Genomic DNA, 22528 nt, shown 5'->3' on the forward strand with positions numbered 1-22528 from the left:
GGAAACCAGACTCCCGGGTACAAACTGGTTTCCTGCTACTGAACCAGTGCTTCCTCTTGCTAACAGCGAGGTAGGAGGGACATGACTGAACCAGACTCTATCGCACCTCCCTATCAGGGCCCAGCCTCACTATGACGTCAGACTAGCAGAAAGGAGCTCAAGGAGTGGGAGGTGATGGGCCCAGCCTCATCTGCAAGTCCTCAGCATCCTCGGAGGATGTTGTTTTATGTGGTCTGGTTGCATTTTTTTCTCAGAAAAAAGCCTGGGAGGGAAGCTTTCATCTGCTTCTTATTCATGCTGTTCGCCTGCTGCTTCATTGATTGCCCTTCATCTGCCCTGGCAGGGACGGGATGTGACTAGGGAGAGCAGGCAGCCCTAGGGTGAACACCAGAAATCCTTCAACCTAGTCACAGAGGATATCCTCCTGCCCACGCTTAATTTTCAGTAAAACACAAATACATCATTCTCCCTGGAAAATGACAAAGAACTCTGCTAAATCCTGTTTAAAGCAGTGTTTTCTCCTGGTGGCTTGAATTTCATTTTAATATTCAGTAGAGAAACGCTCTCTTTTTCCTTCAAGAAACTAAACCATTGGGTGGACGTCCCTTGTCCCCACCAGCAACCCTGAGCTACATTAACTATAAACTGCCATTTAATTTTCAATTTGTCTCTCTCCAGCATTTAAGAACAGGACCAGAGATTCATTAGACCACTACATTGACAGACAAGTCCCCATCAGGTGCCCTGTACAGCCCAGTACTTCCATCAACCCATTGGGTCATGGAGAAAGCTCTGCCTCAGCTACATACCCATCTCCATGACATCCCTTCCATGATGACGTCAGGAGGCCATAATACCTTTCTGAGCCTTGGTTGTCCCACCTGTAAGATGGAGCCAATATTAAAGGCCTGATGGGACTCAAGGGAAGATTCAGTTAAATGCCCATGTATAAAAAAACTAGAGCATGCCAAGCCCAGTATAAGCACTCCAAACCAGCAACTGTTACAGGCACAAGCTGCCATGTCCAGCCTTCATGTTGGGCACTGTGCCCAAACTCAGTTCCTCTTGTCTGCAGACCCTCTAACCCATTTCCACATCCCCCAACCCAGTGACTATTCTAAAGACTCAGTGGAGAGGGCATGAAGCATCTCAGCTGACATATGCAAACACTGCTAAAATGAGAGGTGCCACCTTCACCAGCAAGGTCAGAGGACTCGTGCTTTCTAACCTGGAGAGGTGAGAATTGCAGACAGAAAACAAAAATTACAGTGCCACTTGGAAACCTGCCAACTGCTACAATCAGAGTATAAATAATTGGAAAAGTAACTGAGGCGTGAATCAGGTGCACCTCACAGGGGTACAGAAAACCAGTGCTGAACCCTCCCTCTTCTGCAGGAGCCCTACTCTGCACTGGCTTTTAGAATGTAGTTCCTACTCAGCTCTCTTCTCATTTCCAGCCATCCCTGCCTCCAGTCTTGTCTTCCACTTACTTCTTCCTCTAAGCCCGTGGGTTTGGTACCTGGCATTCTGATTCTCCTGCCTAGTGTTGTATTCCTGAAAATGATCATTGCTTTTCAGAATTAATCTCCCTCTGCCCAATCCATCTTAGTTCAGAAAGCCATCAAGCTTTCTCATTCTTCTCTAAGTTTCCCGTGGTTCACAGGCCACCTTTTCCATGATACCCTGGGATAAGCTACTCTTTCAGCCATCTAGTCAATCAACAAATAGTTATAGAGAACAAAATCTTTATTGAGCGCACACTAGACATTTAATCGGGTGTCAGAGTTACAAAAATGAGGCTCGAATACTTACAAACATTTAGTGATAAAGAAAGAGCATTTTAAGGAAATTTATAGTTATAAGAAATGTGAAAATTAGAACACAGACTAAAGTGCACAAAATTGAGGCTATTAGAGGGCTAAAAAGTACTCCTTATGGAGTGAGACTATTCTGCATCAATATTATTGAACCCAAGGAAATAGAGGCAATGAGAAAACCATTCCAAAAAATATGGACTAGGATGAGAAAGGCTCTCATGATTAAGTGTAATGAGAAAATCATTCCTGAAATATGGACTAGCATGAGAAAAACCCTCAACATTTTCTTTTTATTTACTTTTTGGTGTATATGTGTGTGTGTGTGTGTGTGTAGGCTTGTGCACACCACAGTGCATATGTGGCAGTCAGAGAACAACTTTTTGAAATTTTTCTCACTTCCCACCATGTTGAGACAAGGTTGCTCTTGTCATTTCTGCTGCTACATTACATACTTCAGGCTAGCTGGCCTGAGAGCCTTCAGGTTAGTCTCCTGTCTGTGCCTCTCATCTTATTGGGATTATAGACTCATGCCTCTGCGTCTTAGGTTTTAGGGTTGTTTTTTAAATATAGATTTCTATGATCAAACCCAGTTTTCCTACCTTGTTGGCAAGTGCTTTTACCACTGAGCCATACCACTGAACTTATCTCAATAATTTCTTTACTAACTAATTTGACTTGTGTGGGGACACGAAATGGACAGTTTCAATCTTTGTTAATTGTCAGGCAAAAACTAAAAGCAAGTAGGTTGTAGCAACTATGAAAAAAAGGTATCCATTAGCCAGACATCCAAACAATTATCTAAATTGTCCCAACTCTGACATTTGTCACTGTGTCTTCCCTCAGTGGTATGTAAGTAGGGAAATAATGAGAAGAAAGTTATTTTGTAATTACCCAGCATGAATTATGACTCTAAGAGTCTATTTCCAGGGGTACTTTAGAGTAATTTAGTTCAACATTATTGAAGTTTAATTTAGTACATTATTGGTGCATAGAAATTCTGGAAGCAGATTCGAAAGGAAAGGATTTTTACCCTGACATTTCAATACATCTTCCTGTGGACACCAACCTCATCAAGCCCTCAGTGCCTTCCCTTGTGAGGGAATAAGAACACCTGCTTTATCATCTTCATAGAAGAGCTGGAAAATCAGGGGAATTAATGTAGTGATGCTGCGCCAATGAAGACTGTTCATTGGAGGAAATATTTCTCATCCTTTCCTTGATGTGGAGAGACTCCCTTTGGTCACAACTGATGAGAAAAACATAAACTAGTTTAAGGAAGAAAAACTACACAACAAAAAAGTATTACTAGGGCTGACTAGCTGTAGGCACCAATTGATTCAGCAGCTCAAATGCTTCCACCTGAACCCTGACATCTACAGCTGTAACACTTTTGACATTCTTGAGAGGTCATCATGGTAACTGCCAGTTCCTCTAGATTTAGACCCTCCCAGGTTCAAACCCTTGAGGAAAATCTCTCTATGTGCCTCTCTGTCTCTGTCTTTCTCTGTGAGACATGTCTCCATCATATGCTCAACTCTTCAGTAAGAAACACTCATAGACTTTGGGTCTGGAGATGCAGCTTAGCGGCAAAGCATTTGCATAGCACGTGTAAGTCCCTGTGTTCAGTTCCTAGCACCAAAAAGTACATGGACCAAAAGTTGAGAAAGGATAGATTTCTAGGGAAACCAGGAAATGGATTAAAAGAAACAAGACAACAAAAGCAATGACTATCTACCTTTTTATCCAAAATTTCTTCACAGAAACCTCCCCCCCCCAGGTTGGTATTCAGCACATCCACAGTAGCTTGAAATAGAAGAAGTTACAGACTCAATATAGTCCACATCTCGAGTGACAGTCAAGTCCTGAGGTAACTCAATGGTGATCCTTTCATCTTCTCTTTTCTTAGGTGTCACCTTCCATTCAGATCAAGTGTACCTCCCTCTCACCCCCAGGTCATTCCTGTCAGGCAACAGCTCCAGACCATGAGAACATGAACTGGGAATCTCACCACTTCTCCTGTTAAGTTCATAGTCTCACCATCTACTACAAGCCCCATGTTTTTTTCTGGCCCTGGCTTTTCTTCTGTTTTGCAGCTTTGCTTTCTGTCCAGTACAAGATATCAAGATATATAAATGATGCAACACATACATACACACACACACACACACACACACACACACACTGAATACTTTGGGAAGATAGAGAATGGTGAGGGCAAGATAATAGAGAGAGTATCCCAGAGAATTACACAGACCCTTAAGTAATGATTAGGGTTTTGCTCAAAGGGTGACAGAGGGTCATTCCATGAGACCAAAAGCACTTGCTTCTATTGTTTATAGAAGAAAAAAAATCTCTCCTCAACTCAGAAGTTACAAACCAGTGGCCTACAGGCAGATCAGCCTGGTAAATGTGTTACACTTGGCCCACATAGCATTTTGTAGAATTTAAATTACTTTCCAGCATTTAAAATTGGTGAGATTTTTTTTTTTTACATAAGGACCTGGATTTCCAGCTGCTCTTGAAAACTCAGAAGCTGTGGTGGCAGTCCTACACCCAAGTTTCCACTGGGACAACAGTTGCCAGGATGGAGTAGTCCTTGCCCTCCTTAGAGTAAGGACATAGCAAGACTTATGACCTTGTCTTCTGCTCTGTGCCACCTGCCTGACACCTATAGCTGAGTGCAAACCTCTGTGTCAATCTAAATAGTTAACCATTCATACTTCAGGTCAACCCTCATTATTAGCATGTTATTTGCATTATATTATATTATTTATTATAACAGTCTAATGTGTTTCATTACTCTCTGACTTAGAGATTCCCCAGTGATTCTTGAAATCAACGGAACAAACTCAAACACCAAATGCTTTCTAGATTGATTCAACTACCCTTCTCTGTTTTATCAACTAACTCAGGAGCTAGAAAACCCTCACAGACATGCCCAACCTGTCAATATTGTGATATGGCTTTGTCATCTACAAAATTCACACTCCAGAACTGCACAATTGAGCTATGACAAAAAAAAATCATGATGGAGCTAGATGAAGTGGAGGCTTTGGTTGAGCACCATGCTTGCCTTGCAAGAAAAAGAGGTGAGTTTAGCCTCAGAATATAAAATAGGTTGGATGGTGGCACATGTTTGTAATCCCAGCACTTGGAAAGAGGAGGCAAGCAGATCTCTGGAGTCTGATGACTAGCTATTCTATTTGGTGAGTTCCAGACCATTGAGAGACCTGTCTCAAAACAAAAGGTGAACAGTGCCTGATGAATGACAACTAAGGTTATCTGATCTACATACACAAACGTGTCTACACACAAACACACATACATGCATTTCATAATGTTTTAATTAAGTTGTTTGCAGTGTTGTGTTTATGTATTCATTGTACCCTGGGGCCCATGCAGTCCACAAGCCACAGGTTAGATATGCAGTCAGAGACTATTCACAACTTCTTAAAGTATCCTTTTTGGTGGTGGCATATTCTTAACATATGTCATCTCCCATGAATAATCCCTACTGTCAGACTTCCCTGGGTTTTCAATGTCCAGCTTTGGTCATATCTTCTGTATAGACCACCCTGGTTCTTCATAAAACCTCCCCTCCATGGGGTTCCTGCAATAGCACAAAGCTCCTACTTCGTTCAGTTCAGTACCTGTCATGTTTTTCTCTAATTGCCTGTTTACACACTGCCTCCTCCACACCCACCCGAGGCTGAGAAGCTTGAAAACAGAAACTGTGACTGATTCATCTTTGTAGATTCAGTGCCTTTCTGTATACCTTGGCAGATATCAGACACTCAATAAATTCTTGTTAAATGAATGAAGAAAGGAACAAACACGGAGAGAACAAATTGGCATGTGTTCATGGAATGTCACACCTCAGCAATTGTAATGAAAAAAAAATCCATTCCATTGAAGCTTTTCTGTGTACAAAGGATTATTTTGTCCTCTGGAGCCTTTTAGAAGTAGTTTTGACAGATTCTACCAAGTTATCAGAGGAACCTTACTCAAGGGAAGTCCTATCTCTTGGGAATGAACAGAGTAAGAGTTGGTTATAGGGTGAGCCTCAATGCTGGTTTCTGACATTTCTCAACCCTCAAGTTACAGCCAACAAACACTGTGAAACTATAACTCAGTTACCAGCTGTACTCTGGCACAAACAGGAAAAAAGTTACCCCACAGTTTAGATACCCAAAAGAGACCTTCTAAGTTACCATCTGACTTCCCATCCACACTACATATATTTACTATTCCTTAAATATATCCGATTATCTTTTACTCGAAGACTTTTGCACTTTCTACTCCCTCACTCTAAACTGCCCCTTTTCTTCATATTTGCCCAGATCACTGTCTTGCTTTATTCAAGCCTAAGATCACATGAACAATAAGAGAAAAGCTTTCCCTGACCACCAAAGTTTTTACTGTGAAGTGTGTCCCATACCTTGTGACCTTTTACTCTTCATTCTGCTTGAAGGTGGGGCTATGAATAGAATAGGACTGGAGTTCAGTGAGAGACAGAACTTAACATCACCAAGACTCATCACCTCTGTTCTTTGTCTCTATTCTTTGTTTTTGCTTGATTCAATTTCATCCTACCAAAGCAGACAATGAATGGCATTTGTCATTTCACGACTCAATGAAGAACATTTCCCACCCTTCCCCGTGAGAATATTCTCAGAGAAGTAATCCAGCTGGTACAACTGAACCATCACCACCATAAGAGGACTGTGTTTTTTAATGGTTCTGCCTCAGGGTTGCCGCTGGTAAGTCTTTGGCATTCGGTTCAGCCTCCCAGCCTGTTAATATCACCAAAGCAAAGACTCATGCACCTAAACATGCCAGCTGAAGCTGGGATAGGAGTAAGTTCCATCTCAACTATGTGGCTGAGAATGCATAGAAAGTCAAGATCTAATTTGTCTCCATAACAGGTAAAAAAAAGCAGAATAATGACTCAATTGCACCTTAGTTTGGGGGATGATGATATCAAAGTCAAGAGAGATGATCAGACTCCTGGCAGCCAAATAGTGATCTGTAAAAAGACCTTGCAACCCTTGACACAAACTCTGAGCCCCTTACCACTGTCTCCAACTACTATTCTGTCCTCAACCACCATGAAGGTGAAGTGAGGGAAGCCGACAGGAGCTGCTATTATGGTCCTAGGCACTTGGAGAAAGAAGCTAGCAAGCATGCTATAATGCACACAGGACTACTTAGCCAGTGCCACAAAAACCTGGAAAGCAGTACCTGGCAGATGGCAGAGACAGGGAGCAGCCAATGGGATGGGATTTTGCAGTCAGCATGGCAGATGCCAGGAGGCTGCAGCTATTCTGGGATGCAGGCAGCTACCGCTCCATCACACCAGCCCTGCCAGTCCCTTTTTCTCTAGGGCAGTATGGATGTCTCCAACCTCTTTCCGGGTCCTAACTAATGTTAAGTTTGCTACTGAAGAATCTAAGCCAAGCAGCCAGCCCAAAGATAACCATCCTATTACAGAAAAGAAAATTTCTAAATAGCATCTCCAATCTTGACACATGCTTAGTCATCATCCTTACTGGAACTTGACACCTACTCAACCCTCATCTGGTCCAAACACCCATGTTATTAGATAGAGAAATTGAAGACAGAGAAAAGGTATGGTTTGCCCCAAGGTTCCATAGAAAACATGAAGGGGAGCTGGTAGTCATCTGATGTCTTAGTTCAAACTCCTTCACCTGAGCTACCAAGGATTAAGATGTGATTTGATTCTCATTCTTGGTCTCATTGTTGTCCACTTCTTGAAGCATGCTTCCCTGGATGAGTCAAGTCAAGTTCTTTATGCCCACAGTTCCAAATAAGGGCCATGCTAGAGCTGCAGGTATGGCTTACCATTGTAACCCCCTTTTCCCACCCTCATATACTACACTGAGAACAGTATAGCCTTGGGATTCCCACTCTCTTTTTGGACAGAATTTGAGTTACCCCCAAAGAATCAAGCCCCTTCCTATTCCCATTAATTGGTCCTTCCTCTGGGTCAGTTGTCTCCCAGGCAAAAATATCTTTGCCCCAAAGTTCTTCCCAGATAGACATCAAAATAAAAGAATGATTAAGGATGAAACCAGAGGACTTACCAGTTAGCATCAGAAACAGATTTTCATTTTGCTGTGGTATTAGTAGCTTTCTAGATCAGAAGACTGTTTGTTTATTTTTGGTTCTTTTGAAACAGGATCTCTTTGTTATGTAGCCCAGGCTATCCTGGAACTTGCTATGTAGATTGGGTTGGCCTTGAACTCACAGATCTGCCTACCTCTACCTCCTGATTGCTAGCATTGAAGATGTGTTTCAACATGCTGGGATCTCAGGACCATTTTAGAGACCCTCTCCATAACTGGAGGAATGAAGGCTGCAGCTGAAGCATATGACTCTGATGCTTGAGTCCTGAGTTTCTCTCTGGCCACTTCATCCTAGATCTGTAGTTACTGAACACCTTCTGTGAGCGTGGGAAGTCTGCTATGGGGTGTGTTTCCTGCAAGACTGGGGGGTGGGCATCATGCAGTTTGAGGAGCAGCTGTCTGGCTTTTGTTGAACTTGCTTGATATTTCTCAGTAATAAATACGTTTATGGGGTGTGGAAAAATGAATGAAACCCCTCCTCTTCTGCTCTCAACAAATGTTAGCCTCCCTCCTACTGTCCACACTTCTCTTCCCCAGGTAGACAACAGTTCACTCATAGACTTTGTGATTAAGGCACAGGCTCTGCACATACGAAACAGACCAGAGTTAGAAGCCGTCTCTGCCACTGATGATAACCTAGACTCAACTCCTTCCATTTACCTGTTTTCTTTCAGGAGAAATGAGATATGGTGATGTCAAAAGGTTGGAACAGATGATGAATTTGGCTCCATGTCTAAAATACAGTAAGCTCTTGGTGTCTTGATACAAAAATGATGACAATGTCCACACAGCACGGACTGACGGGGAGTGTCACCTGACTCTACCACATCCTCTGATGTTCTCAGCCTCTTTAGCCCACTTCTGCCAGAAGACCTTCCCTGCTTACTCTCATCCCTCTGTCACTTTCTGTTTTTGCAAAACTCTACCCCCTATCCAATTAGTGCTAATTGGAATTTCACATCTAACAATTCTGAGTCTTCATTAGCCTTGTCTTCTCACCTAAAACAACAAACTCCTATCAGGGAAAACCAATGGTAAGGAGGTTCTGAGTGAACAGTCAGTTGGAGCAATGTCATCTCATAACCTTCTACATCTACCTTCTCTTGCTCCTTCAATTCTTTGAGCCTTTGACATCATGACCAGACTGAGAAGCCTTCAATTGAGGTCGCTCAACATGTCTTTTTGTGATCCAAATGGGAAAATTAGTAAGATGTTCAAAGTACTCAAAAATGTAAAATGTTCTTAGAAATTCGCTGAGGAAGGAAATGCCTTTTCCCATTTCCACAGGAGGATACCAAGGCTCAGAGAGGTTAAGAAACAGACCCATGCTCACACCAGATAAAGAACAGCTATGGCTGTCTGTGATGCTCTTGACATCTCCCTCTGTACCAGATGCCTCAAGGTGAAGCCATGTTAAATCTCTGCTCTCATCCACAGTAGGCTCAGCAAGCCTTTCCCCTTATCCAAGCAGGAGAGAGAGGTTTAAAAGCTGGAGCTCAGAAGGTAAGAGTATATACTGCTCTTACAAAGGATAGAAATTCTATTCCCAACACTCATATCAGTTAACTCACAATCTCTTGTAACTCCAGTTCCAAAGGAGCACTGCCCTCTTCTAGCTTCCATGTTTATGTGCACTTGAATACCCTGTGCACTGACCATACATACAGAGAGAGAGAGAGAGAGAGAGAGAGAGAGAGAGAGAGAGAGAGAGAGAGAGAGGGAGAGAGGGAGAGAGAGGGAGAGAGAGAGAGAGATATCCAAATACTTAAAAATAATTTAAAAGTAAATAGACAAACATTTTATCTTACACTCTGGAAAAACATGAAATAGAAACATTTCCCCTTACAGGAGTGCACAAATCAGGATGGAGTAAAGCAAGTAAGTATTTTGGAAGATAAAATTTTTGTATGGTTTAAGTTGAAGGACAAGTTACTGGGGAAAAGGATTTCTATTTTTGTTTCCACAGAAAATGAAAAGCTGTGGATTCCTTCCAGACTAATGTGGTTTGATCAAGCCAGACTGCCTGAAACAGAGTACCAGGTGATCCTACATTCAAAACAGCTGGACAAAACAGCCCTACAGACTACAGCTAGGATATCTGAATCTTCTTCGAATCCCCCATGACAGCGCCCCTTACCAGCAGGAAGTAGTTTGGAAAGAATGACGCCCAAATTCCCAAATATTGTGTATAAATGTTTGTTTTCATTTAATTGGACTTTGTTATATAAAATTAAATAAAATAAAATAAAAAAAATTTGTATGGTACATTCATTTTTAAATAACTAGCCAGATATCACACTTGATACTTGAGATACTGGTGAAATCCATTTACAAGTATATTTCAACTTGAATAAGAAAAAAATAATTCTATCTTTAATTTTAACTTTCATATTACTTTATAATTTGTCATAAAATATTGAATATACTCTATTATTAAATCAGTGACACAAGTATCACCTTTTCAGAAACACAAGTATTGAAAGTAACTCTTCTCTTTGGCATGTCCTGTAACAGAGTTGAGTATTGCCATGGCAGGTTCTTTATTCTCATAACATGTGTGCACAGTGTATTTCATGACTATGTGATAACTGGCTTTTAACATTGTAAGATATGTGTGTGATTACTTTTATTCTCTTTTATTTTGTGTTTTATAACTAATAACTATAGTTTTGACTTTTTCTGATTTACTATTCTTTCATGGGTATCATTATGTATGAATAGATAATAGCTTTTCTTATTAACTATATCTCCAATTTTTCTTGTAAAGAGAGATAGCAGTGTCATACAAATGTCCCTCCTTACACATGTCAAATGAGCATATTTAACAAAATAGTGTCCTTTGCACAGAAATATATTTAAAAACATATAATTTTTTAAAAGGTAACATATAAGATCTAATTTCTTTGTAATTGTCTAAGTATAGTTGCTGTGCAGTACAATAGACCTCCAGAATTTATTAGTACTAGTTGAAACATTGTATGCTTTGGCCAATGTCTTCCCATCCACCATTCTGTCCAGTCCCCGGCAACTAGCAGTCTACTCTCTGCTCCTATAAGCCTAGCATTTGTATATTCCACACAGAGCTGAGATCATGTGCCATCTGACTTTCTCTGTGTCTTCTTTATTTATCATAATGTCCTTCAGGTTCATTCATGTTGTTGCCAGTGATAATATTCCAGTATATGCATACGATGCATGTGCCATGCTTTGCTTAACCATTTATTTTTCAGTGGACACTTAGGTGGATTTTGCATCCTGGCTTTGTGAATAATGCTGCAGGTAAATCTTCAGTAAACTGGCCTTCTTTTGCTTAGTATAATTTTCCTTTTCACCTCCTCTCCCATCTTCATTCTCCCTTTGCTGCACTTTGTACCTTTTCAAGAGTTTATGATCTGTATTCGCTGCTTCCAAGCTTCCAGAACAGGAGTCTGTCTGCTATGCTAACTGTTGCATTTCCAGTCAGCATGGTATCTAATGAAGAGCAAGGGTTTGGAAGCATGTAATAACTGACTTATGAAAAGGTCTCTTTTTCTGGGTCCCTTTAGTTGGAATGAAAATGAGATTCATGGCCAGAAGCTCCACAGTGTCATGGTCACAGATTAAGCAGGTCAGTCAGTCAGCCCTCCAATTTAACAAGTGCTAGTTCTGCCTCTTCTGAGGTACAAGGTATCAGGCTGATTAACCTCCACTCTAATGCCTTGATTTGTTTTTATGCACAGCACTTATTATCCACTAAATCATTGTGTATTTCTTTCTGTGTTTATTATCTGTGCCTTCCAAGCAAGAATATAACAACAGTTTGTTTGGTTTACCTCTGATGATGATGAGCAGTCAAAACAATTATCTAGGCATCCTGGACACTGACCAGTCTGAACAGAGATGCACACAGCTCTCAGGTTAACCAAACTAGGCTGTACTTTAGCACCTGAAATGGTTCCATAACTATGCCTGATAGGGGCTAGGTAAGTAGATGAAGCTAAGCCACCCTTTTTGAACTCTCTGGGACTGATTTTGTATGTTACAGTGGCTGTGTGGGCATCTTAGGAACACTCGGTCTCTTACCTCTAGCCCCAGCCTGTCTCCTCCAGAGCTAAGATGACCTCCTTCCACAGGATGCAGAGCAGAAGCATCTATTATTTCTAATTCTTACTATCCTCATATGAATCTTTTCGTTCACCCCTTCACTCTATTTCTTTCTTAAAGCAAGGGGATCTGTCTGTCTTGTCCACCCATGGAGAACAATAGTATTATTACATAGATTTTTGGTCACTACATCTACTGGGGCTTGCTAAGCTCTCTGTAAAGTGGAGGCACTGGCAGATACAGCTAGCCTGATGCTTAAAACAAAATTCACCCATTACTGCAATAAATGCCTGAGACAGTTGTATGGTTGCTGTGTGCTAAACTAGGGAGAGAGAAAAATAGAAAGAAAACCACTATACCTGCCCACAGATTACTCATAGTCTAGAACAGTGACAGATAAACAGGCAATTGCATTGAGAGTAGTGTTTTATCTCTGTGTTAGTAAAATTAATTTCTCAGAAAAACACTTTCCAACTCAGTTTTGTACCACTGGGAACATTTCTAAGCCTCAGAGCTACCTGGGGTTTGCAAGATAGTGAAAGTGACTCCAGGAAAGATTTGGCCAAAAGAATACTTGGCAGGGAAAGGACCTACCTTCCAGCTACTTCTCATCCCCATCTAGCCTTGCTTCCTGGATATAGAGGTAGGGCTCAGTGGGAGCAGATAGCTACTGCATTGTGTATGAATGTACCTTTCTTTGAGACAGATAATCATGAAAATTATTGTTTATGCTTCTGAAGCAGCCACTTCCTCCTTCCCTGTACTCTTTTGTACACACATCCAAATTGCATAATTGCACACATATTTATGCACACTGATTTACAATTATGTATGAACATACACTGTACATATGTATTACACACGTCCATACATGAATACACACCTGCACTCAGGTGAACAGGAACTGTATACAACTCCAAGTCTGATATCAAAGGGAAAATTTAGAGGATGCCAAAGTAGGGAGAGGAAGAAAATGTCAAAAAGATCAAGAACTGGACCTGGGAAGATGATTAAGTGCTTCCCACAAACATAAGACCTCTCCAACACATAAAAAGCAGGGAGAAATAGTGCAAGCCCATAATCCCAGTGTTGGTGACGCAGAGGCTGAGGGATCGCTATGATTTGCTGGCCAGCCAACATAACCAAACTGCTGAACTCCAGGTTTAGTAAATAACTAGGTCTTTAAATGAAATGAAGTGTGATAGAGTAAGGCACTGTCTACCTCTGGCTTCTAAACATGTACATATGAATAGGTGTTCATACATATACTACACATGCACATACACACAATGGCAATAACACAGCCAAAGAACTAGAGTACAGATCCCGAGGCCAAAGAACAACAAAGGCCTCATTGGGATTGTGGTTCCCTGATCATCTCTACCAATTTTCTCTCCAAATAATAGTAATAATGACAGTAATAATAATTACAACAGTCCGCTGAGAGTTGGCCACGTGCCAAACACTATGACAAGTGCTTTTTGAAGGTCATTTGATCAGGCATTACTATTAATACTGAAGCCCTTACTTGCAAGGTAAAGCAAGAGGTTTCAATAGATCAGCAGCAGAAGCTCCTAGTTCAATTCCATAAAATAATACTTACAACAATGGTGGCAGTGCATTCTTCATTTAGCTTTCCTAAAGGACAAAGAACTATACCAGTGATTGCTTTTCTGGGTTCTCCCAGAAAGCCTATGAAATACATACCAAGACTACCCTCATTTTAGAAATGAAAAAAAAACTGAACAATAAGAACATTTTAGAGTATCACAGCACAGAGCCAGTGAGTGCCGAAGTGAGTAGCTGATTATTGCTTGGTGCTGTTTCATCAATGTGATTCTCCATATTTTAGTTCAGTATCACTATCACTCACTGGATGCATATCTTACTGGTGTTTCTTTCAAGTAACCAAGATGTTTGTTCACAGAAGTGAGGGCAAGACAGGAGAATGGGAAGGAGTGCCATGAAATGATGCCATACAAACAGGACATGGTCTTTGCAACTGTGAATACACAGCAGCTCTGGGCACCTGCTCAGATTGATTCTCAACTTTCCATCGAAGACTGACAAGTGTAAGGAGTACGGTACTCCTTACAGACAAGTCTCCCATGAGACCACACCCCTTCCTGAAGAGCTAATGACTGTTAATGGTTGGCAAAGGGAATGTCATCTTTTCTAATGGTGTAGTCACAGGGAGACTAAGTGAGCAGGAGAGGGGTGTGTGTGTGTGTGTGTGTGTGTGTGTGTGTGTGTGTGTGTATTTTGAGGACTATGTTAGTTTTCTATGGTTATTGTGACAAATTACTACAAAATTAGTGGCTTTAAAAAGAAAATTTATTTTCTCACAGTCTATAAATTGTAACCTCTAGTCACTGGGGCTACATTCCTTTTGGAATAACTGAAGACAATCTATTGTGTAGTTCTTCCCAGCCTCTAGAACTTCCTGTATCTCCTGATTCATGGTCACTTCTTCCATATTCAAATCAAGAAGTATAGTATTTCCAACATCCACTTCCAACTTTCTCTTTCCTCCTATTGTGGATGGAAGTTTCTGTCCTTCCCAGACCTACAGCTGGTTAATGATGGCAGATGTCATTCTGTAAATATGTTTTTCATACTGGTTAATGAATAAAGCACTGTTGGCCAATAGGAAAGCTAGATAGGTGGGACTAGGACAAGGAGGAAAGAGGAAGTAGTAAGGAGGAGTCAACATGGAGAGTCTGGAGTAGGCAGAACCGCCAGCCGCCTCTCCCTGGTAAGACCACATGGAAATACATAGAAATGGGTTAATAATTAAGACAGAGCTAGCCGATAAGAAACTAGTAACTGGCCAACAGCATAATATCAAATACAGAGTCTCTGTGTGTTATTTGGGGCTGGCGCAGCGGCGGGACATAACTGGTGGCAGGACGAAAAACCTTACTCCCTACAGGTTAGTCCCAAATAAACACACATAGCTTTATAGTAATCATAACATATTTGGTTGATGGATCAGCCTTCTTATTGGCTAGCGCTCTCTTAATTATTAACCCATTCCTATTAATCTGTGTATCTCTATGTGATCTTGGCTTACCAGTGATGCCCATGCCTCTTGCTTTTCAGAAGCTACATGGCATCTCTCCAGCAACTCACTCTCTGAGTTCCTCTTCCAGAAGTCTCCTAGTCTGGTAGCCCTGCCTATATTTCCTGCCTGGCTACACCCTGCCTGTCCATTGGCCAAAACAGCTTTATTCATCATTCAATAAGAGAAACATATATTCACATCATACAGAAGGACATCTCTCATCATCCTTTGACCCATATACCACCTTCTTTTGTAAGGACCCTTAAGTTCATATCAGAGCCACATGGAAAACCTAGAATAATCTTCCCATCTCCATTTAAGCCCATCTACAAAGCCCCCTGTACAGGTATTAGTCTATCTGCCATAAGGATAGAAAGTAGTACCACGTGTGCTATTTTCTATCTTTGCATCAGAGCAAAGTGCATATTGCATCCATTTGTTAAAAAATACATTTGTGGCATTTCTCAATATATTTTGCATGTGTCATTTCAAATATTTGTACTGAAAATCTACTTTTCATTGAGTTTCTCTCTGTTCTCTCTTATTTTATCACATTTCTTTCTGTAAAGCCTTGTCTTTTAATGCTGAGTTTTTGACAAATGCAATCTTATTTCTAATGACATCATCTATTTCCTTACACAAGAAGATGCCTCCTCTCATAGCTGGGATTAATGTGCTACTCTCCTCTCTTCCTGGCTTGTGTTTTTGTTATTGTGTTTGCTTATAGGGGTAAAAAAATGAGACATGGACCCAGTATCTTAATAGCATTTCCTACTCTGAGATTGTGTTCAACATTGTTGGCTTGTTTTCCATTTTTCATACTCTGTCTGCTGGTAGTGCATCTGTGGTCATTTTTTCAAATCACTCTTATTGAATAATGCCACTGAGTGATTTTCAGTGTGCAATCTGTACTTTAACCTTTTAGTTATGTAAAATCTCCAGTCATTACTCTAAGCATATCCCAATATTGTCATCATCACCATTGTCTTAATAGCATCATCTGTGCATTCTTGACCAGGTTTTCCCCAGATGGCTTTCATTTCCAGCTCCCCAGTTTCTGCTAAATGATTCATTAAGTTATGATAATCTAGCAAAAGCCACCTTTCCTATTTTTAAACTTTCCCAGCAATATGAGAAATCAGCTTTCCATTTTCCTCTCCACCATCATTCTCCTAACGTGTAATAATTTTCCCTGAGCAAATTTGTATGTGATATATTAAATTAATCCTCATCTGTTTAAAAGTTTTCTGTCATTGTTACAGCTAATTTGTCATGAATTCAAGAAATCATAATAATGAAAATTATTTTTTCAACTCATTGCATTTTCTCCAGCTCCCTTACTGATTTCTACATATTTTCACACAAGAATAAGTTTTGTTTTTCCTTTCCAGAAAAGGTCTCTTGTAGTATGGACTGGTCTCAAATTAACTGAAGATGACCTTGAAATTCAAATCTTGCCTTCACTTCCTGTGTGCTGGGATTACAGACATGTACCTCCATGCCCAGTTTGTGGAAGGTTGGGAACTAAACCCATGGGTTCATGTATGCTCACTGTGCATTCTATAAGCTGAGCTACACCCCATCAATAGAGTAAATTCTTGAAAGTCCAGAGTCTTAAAAACTTGCAAGAAATCCTGAAAAGATATGATATGTCATGATTCATTGTGTTGCTAGTTGAACCCCCATTATCTGCTGTGCAAGAGACTGTCACTTTGCAAGGAAAAGCAGGTAACCACAGTATTTCAACACAGATTTGTCTCTTATACATGGAGAACTCTCGTTTCAGTCCTTATTGATAGGGGAAGGGCTCATGAGGCCTATTGGTCACTGATAAGTGGGGGGGGGGGGTCATTGACATTTGTGTACCCACTGGTGAACTCTGCAAGCTCCAATGAGTAGTTTCACACTCATGGTTATAAAAATAGCACCTGTTAAATGATGTGGGTCCCCACACAAAACAGTAAGACTTGTGTGTGGAAAAGGGGACTTGTAGGAGAGAGGAGCTAATGCCATGGGAGAGAGATTAGAGAGGAGGGAAAGAAAATAATCAAATGCAATATATATAAAATTGATTTCCTGTAGCAATATAGAAAAAGGAATTATGGTAGCTAAGGCAATGTCAATGAATAAATAAATTTAATTAATATAAAATAAATAAAACAATGAGTTCTAGTGAGGTATTATTAGGGCTAGATTGAAAACAAGAATAAACTTTAATAACTTACAGTTCAGTATTTCTAAAGCTTAAAATTGTTACCATGTTTGATAGTGCTGAAAGATGAAAGAGAGGGAGAGAGGGAGGAAAAAAAGGAAGGAGAGAGGGAGGGAGGGAGGGAAGGAAGATGGGAAGTAGGGAAGGAAAGAGAGAAAGCAGAAAGAGGGAGAAGGGAAGAAAGAGAAGAAATAGAGGAGGGAGGAAGAAGAAAGAGATCTCAAATAAATATAGAAAATTATGGGCATTACATTCCCATTAGGCCTTCTCCCCAATGCTCTTGCAAACAGACTATTTTAATGTAAAGCTTCTGATACATCCTTACATCCACCAATAAATAAATTTGCTTCGTTTTCTTGAAGGCACTATCTCTTAAACTTATGTGTGAACAAGGATTTTTTTCCACAGTACATTGTGTGCCACAAAACACCAATTTAGGATTCACAGAATCCCTTAATGAGTCAAAAAATGATTAAAAGTAAAAGACACTTAAAATATTTCTATTTCATTGAACTTCACATTTGCACCAGATATATTATGCATGCTGCCATCATTTTCTCTAATGAGGTTTCTTGTAAATCTTGAGGCTTACCTTACATAAGGAAACATTCGAATCATCAGCAAACATGATTATTTTCCCTTGTCTCCTGTTTTCATGCAAATTAATGTTTTCCTTTCTGCATAACTATTCAGCAATGTTTCACTGCTCTTTTCGTTTGTTCATTTGACAAGCCTATCTGTAGTGCTGTGTACTGGTTAAATGCTTTATTGGTGCAGCATCCCTATGAGATGCCCCAGGGCTCAGGTGCCATTATGATGAGGAAGCAGTGTAGCCTAGGGGCTTCAGGGGGTGTGCTGTTCTGTGTGTTTCCATGTGGATGCTGGCATCAAGCTCAAGTGTCCTTCTCTATTGTTCTCTACCTTATTTTTTGAGACAAGGTCTCTCACTGCACCTGGAGCTCACTGATTGGAGCAGACTGGTTGATCAGTGGAGCGCACTGATTGGAGCTCACTGATTGGAGCAGACTGGTTGATCAGTGAGTCCCCGAGATCCAATTGTTTCTACCACCATTGCCACCCAGCACTATAGTCACAAACATGAGCTTCTGTCTTTTACATAGCTGCTGGGAATCCAAATTCAGCCCATCATCTTTGTACAGCAAGCACTTTCCCCATTAAGCCATTTGCCCACACTACCCCACCCCCAGTTTTAAAAAAAAAAATCCACTATATTTTCTCCTTAAGCCACATTAGTTCATATTGTAACTGTGAATTTCATATCATGCAAAGGAGGAAAATCCTAAAATTTTGTCTTGATTTAAATCAACACTGAATGTTCAACTGTGAACATTTTTCTCTACCTTTCATAATTACTTTTCACAATTCTCTCCAGTGAGAGTTTGTTTCTAATCATTTTTCAGCTAATGAAGTGAGATGGCAGCTTTGCATTCCAAAGGCCAACCATCCTCAGTCAGAACTGGGTTAAGATCAGTATTTTATTCCTCAACTCATACATAAGATCTAACAACCCCCACCCCACTTTAAGCATGGAGGAGATACTAACCTTGTAAGTTAGTATCTTAGTACTAGGGCATAAGTGGTTGTAAATCGATTGCCATATTGCTCTGCATCACAGCAACAGCTTTTCAGTTGGATACAAAATATAATATTATTTTTACTATATTTAGTAAATTTTACTATATTTAGCAAGCACTTTACCAACTGAGCCTCCTCACCAGTCCTACGTCCATCTCCTAAAATAGAAACCTACCATCTTCTCAACTATTTAGCACACAGCAAATGTTCAAAAAGCTGAGGTTTATGTTTGTTTTGTTTTTGGAAAGGGAATCAAGTGTGGTGGTTGTAAACCAATAGCAGTAGGGAGGAGGAGGGATAAGAGAGAAAAGTAGAAAAGAAGAGGGGGAGAGAAGCCAGCCATTTAATTGAACCAACTAGCCAAGCCAATGTGTAAATGCTAACCCACTGAGAAAGAGGCTTGCTCAAGTAAAAAGATGTTTCACCTTCACATGAACTCAACGTAGAATGTGGAGGATGAGAATCTTAAAGGAAACAAAACAGCAAAAGGGATATTCTGGGACTCTCAGAAATAAGCATAAAATTATTTTTATCATGTGCACTATGTGCAGTAAACATGCATGTATGTGCCCATGTTCATATTATAGGGACACATGTATGTATGTATGTGCATGTGTGCATATGTTACACTTGCAAGTGGAGGTCAGAGGTGTCATCCACAATAATTCTATACCTTGTACATTGATGTAAGGACTCTTATTTGAATCCAGAGCTCCCCAGTTCATCTAGTCTGTCTAAATAGATTGCTCTGGGGAGCCCATCTCTACCTTTCATGCCCTGGGATTACAGGGATGCTGCCACAAATGCCAGACATCTACATGGGTGTTGAGGATGGAAACCCCAGCAGTTTTTACCATCGCCCTAGCCCAGGACCATAACACTTTCCTGGCCATTTCCATTACCTAATGATATATCCAAGTATCTGTGGTGGTCCAGCCTATCTCACCTGAACTAACAGATTGTTTCATTGCATATCAAGGGTTCTCAGATCAATCGGTGATCTAGCCAAATCTCCTAATCCCAGAGAGTTCTGGGATAAAGACTTAGAGAGAAGAAGCAGAGGAAACAATTCTCCTGAAATTCTTCCTAATGAGCTTGCATCCAGTCACCTAGTGCTGGGAATCAAATAACACTCAGACCTGGAGATATAGCATCTAACAGAGAGTATTTGCCCATCAGGTGAGCAAACACTCACAACCAACCGTGTTCCTTTCTTCTCTTCAACCTGATTCTTGCCTTCATTGCTTTCATCCGTTTTGCTTTTTTCTACTTCATTCAATTCCTTTCTACATATTATGCCCTATCTTCTATCCCTTTGAAGTCTGCTGCACTTAAACTCTCCTTGCTCCCTCTAAGATCCTACACAAATGACCACTCCATCCTTTCCTGATGAAGCATCTTGCCTTCTCTCCCTTGCTGGCCCTTTCTCCTAATTCCTGTCCTAGGATTGCCTAATCCCCACCCCATCCTTCCCCTTGCCCTACCACTAGGACCCTGAGAGTAACCGTGAATTCACCAGGAGTACTTCATTCTCCCCTCTCATCTTGATAGGGTCTATAACCAGTTCTCCTGTTGCTCAGAGATGTGGAGGCAGTTGCTAAGAGACAGTGAAACGTCATTACCTGGCCCTCGAGGAAAAAAAAAGGGGGGAACGAAAAAGAGAGAGAGGAGGGGCAAGGGATGGAGGGAGGGGGAAAGAGGGAGAGAGGGAGGAAGGAGGGGAAGACCTGGCTCTGGCGGAAGCCACACACCAAGGCAGCCTGGGAGCCAGCTGAGTTTCCCAAGAGGCATTCAGATTCCGTGAACTTTCTAAGCATCCTCTCTCAGATTTCCCTTCAGCATAAAAGAAGGGGCACAGGGACAACAGGACAGGAAAACGCAGAAGATGCTGGCCTGGGATCCAGGAGATGTGGAAGAGGAGAGTCGGGGGAGGGGAAGAGCCGAGTAGGCAATCTGTTCGGAAGCTAGCAAGCAAAGGAGTGGGGATTCCAGGATGAGGGAGGCAGAGCCGTTTGTCTGCTGCAGATTGATGTCTGTGTCCTTGGAACAGAGTGAGTAGTCTCCTGGGGGCCTGTGGGAGTATAGCAGGAGACCCTGAATCTGAGAAAAACTGGATCTGTCTAAGGGAGTGCCGGGATGATTTCCCAGTGGCTGAGACTGATGCTCCCTGAAGCAGTGGAGAACAGGGTGGAAAAAGACCGGGAGGATAAAGGGATGGGGGTTGGGTCGGGGTAAGTGAGGACAGCAGGTGGGTAAAAGAGAGGTTTGGTCCACAGAGAATAAGGGATGAGCAGTGGGGTGAGACCCTGGGTAGAATGTAGTTCCCCATCACTTTGCCTGACCAAGTATGTGTGTGGGCTTAAAAGGGAGGCTGGGAGCCCGAGACTGGAACATGAAATGATGCTGGGTTTGGGGCTATGCTGTGGTGTAAAAGATGCTGGGGGCACACTGGGGAGGGGTTTCTGCAGGAGTGTGTACAGAAAGACGCTAGAGGGAAAACTATAAAAGTGTGGTGTGTGTGTGTGTGTGTGTGTGTGTGTGTGTGTGTGTGTGTGTGTGTGTGTGTAACAAAGAGAAGGGGAGAGAGAGAGGCTGAAAGTGTTTGAGAGGGGTATACAAACCACCAGAGCTTGGATGCATGTTTTCTTTAGGGAGTTGTTAAGAGTAGGATGTTTGGTACTCACAGGGTGGAGCTATGAGCAACAGAAACAACTGTGTCCAGCTCCAGACAGAAACCTGGTAGAAGGATTTCAGGTCAGGTATATACAGTTAGTAGGTGACTGGATGCTGGGCTCTGATTTCACTGTGGTCCTCATCTGAAAGATAGAAAGCAAAGAACTTTGTGATTTGGGGCAGAGAGGTTCCAAGAAGATATGTGAGGAATAAGAGAGGAGTAAGGTAAGACAAAGGACCTAGGTAAGGGGACAGGGATGTAAAGGACACTTGATTTCTCTACCTGAATGCTTTTCTTGTTGACAGAGTGAATTCTGCCTCTGCCTGATGAGTACACAGCTATGGTGACAGCTTGAAAACATAGATAATGCTTTCCTAACTGACTCCAACCTACGTCTCCAGAACTCATGGCTTTTTCCAGATTCAGTGACCCAGACAATGGGTGTCACTTGGGACTTACGCCTCCCTGGCCAGCAAAGAGCATCCCTTGAGATTCCAGAGGCCAATAAGATTAAAGAGCCAGGCTTTCAGGAGGCCATGGGAACATACTTCTCCAGGGACCCTTCCTAAATCCCTGTCTCCATGTCTTTTGTGAACTCATGCCCACTGGACCACCAGGAGAAATGGCCTCTGAGACTTTGAATGCTGGAGATCCAGGTGCAATTATGACTTCTTAATGAGTCCCAGACCTAGGACAGAGATTAAGTTTTCTTAGAAGAAGTGCCAGGACCTTTAATAAAAGGCCACCTTTCATCTCTCTCACATCATTCCTCCCCCCAAGAGGAAGCATCCAGCAGGCATGGATGACAGGGCCACAAAAGATCTGCAGGGACCCTTGCAGGACCTGCTGACAACTGCGCCAGCTTCATCTTTGTTCCCCCCATTTCTCAAGCTTTGATCATACCATTCAGACCCTGAGGTGTCTCAACTGGGTCCT

Source organism: Phodopus roborovskii, unplaced genomic scaffold (genome assembly GCF_943737965.1).
Source record: "Phodopus roborovskii unplaced genomic scaffold, PHOROB, whole genome shotgun sequence".
In the NCBI taxonomy this organism is placed as follows: Eukaryota; Metazoa; Chordata; class Mammalia; order Rodentia; family Cricetidae; genus Phodopus; species Phodopus roborovskii.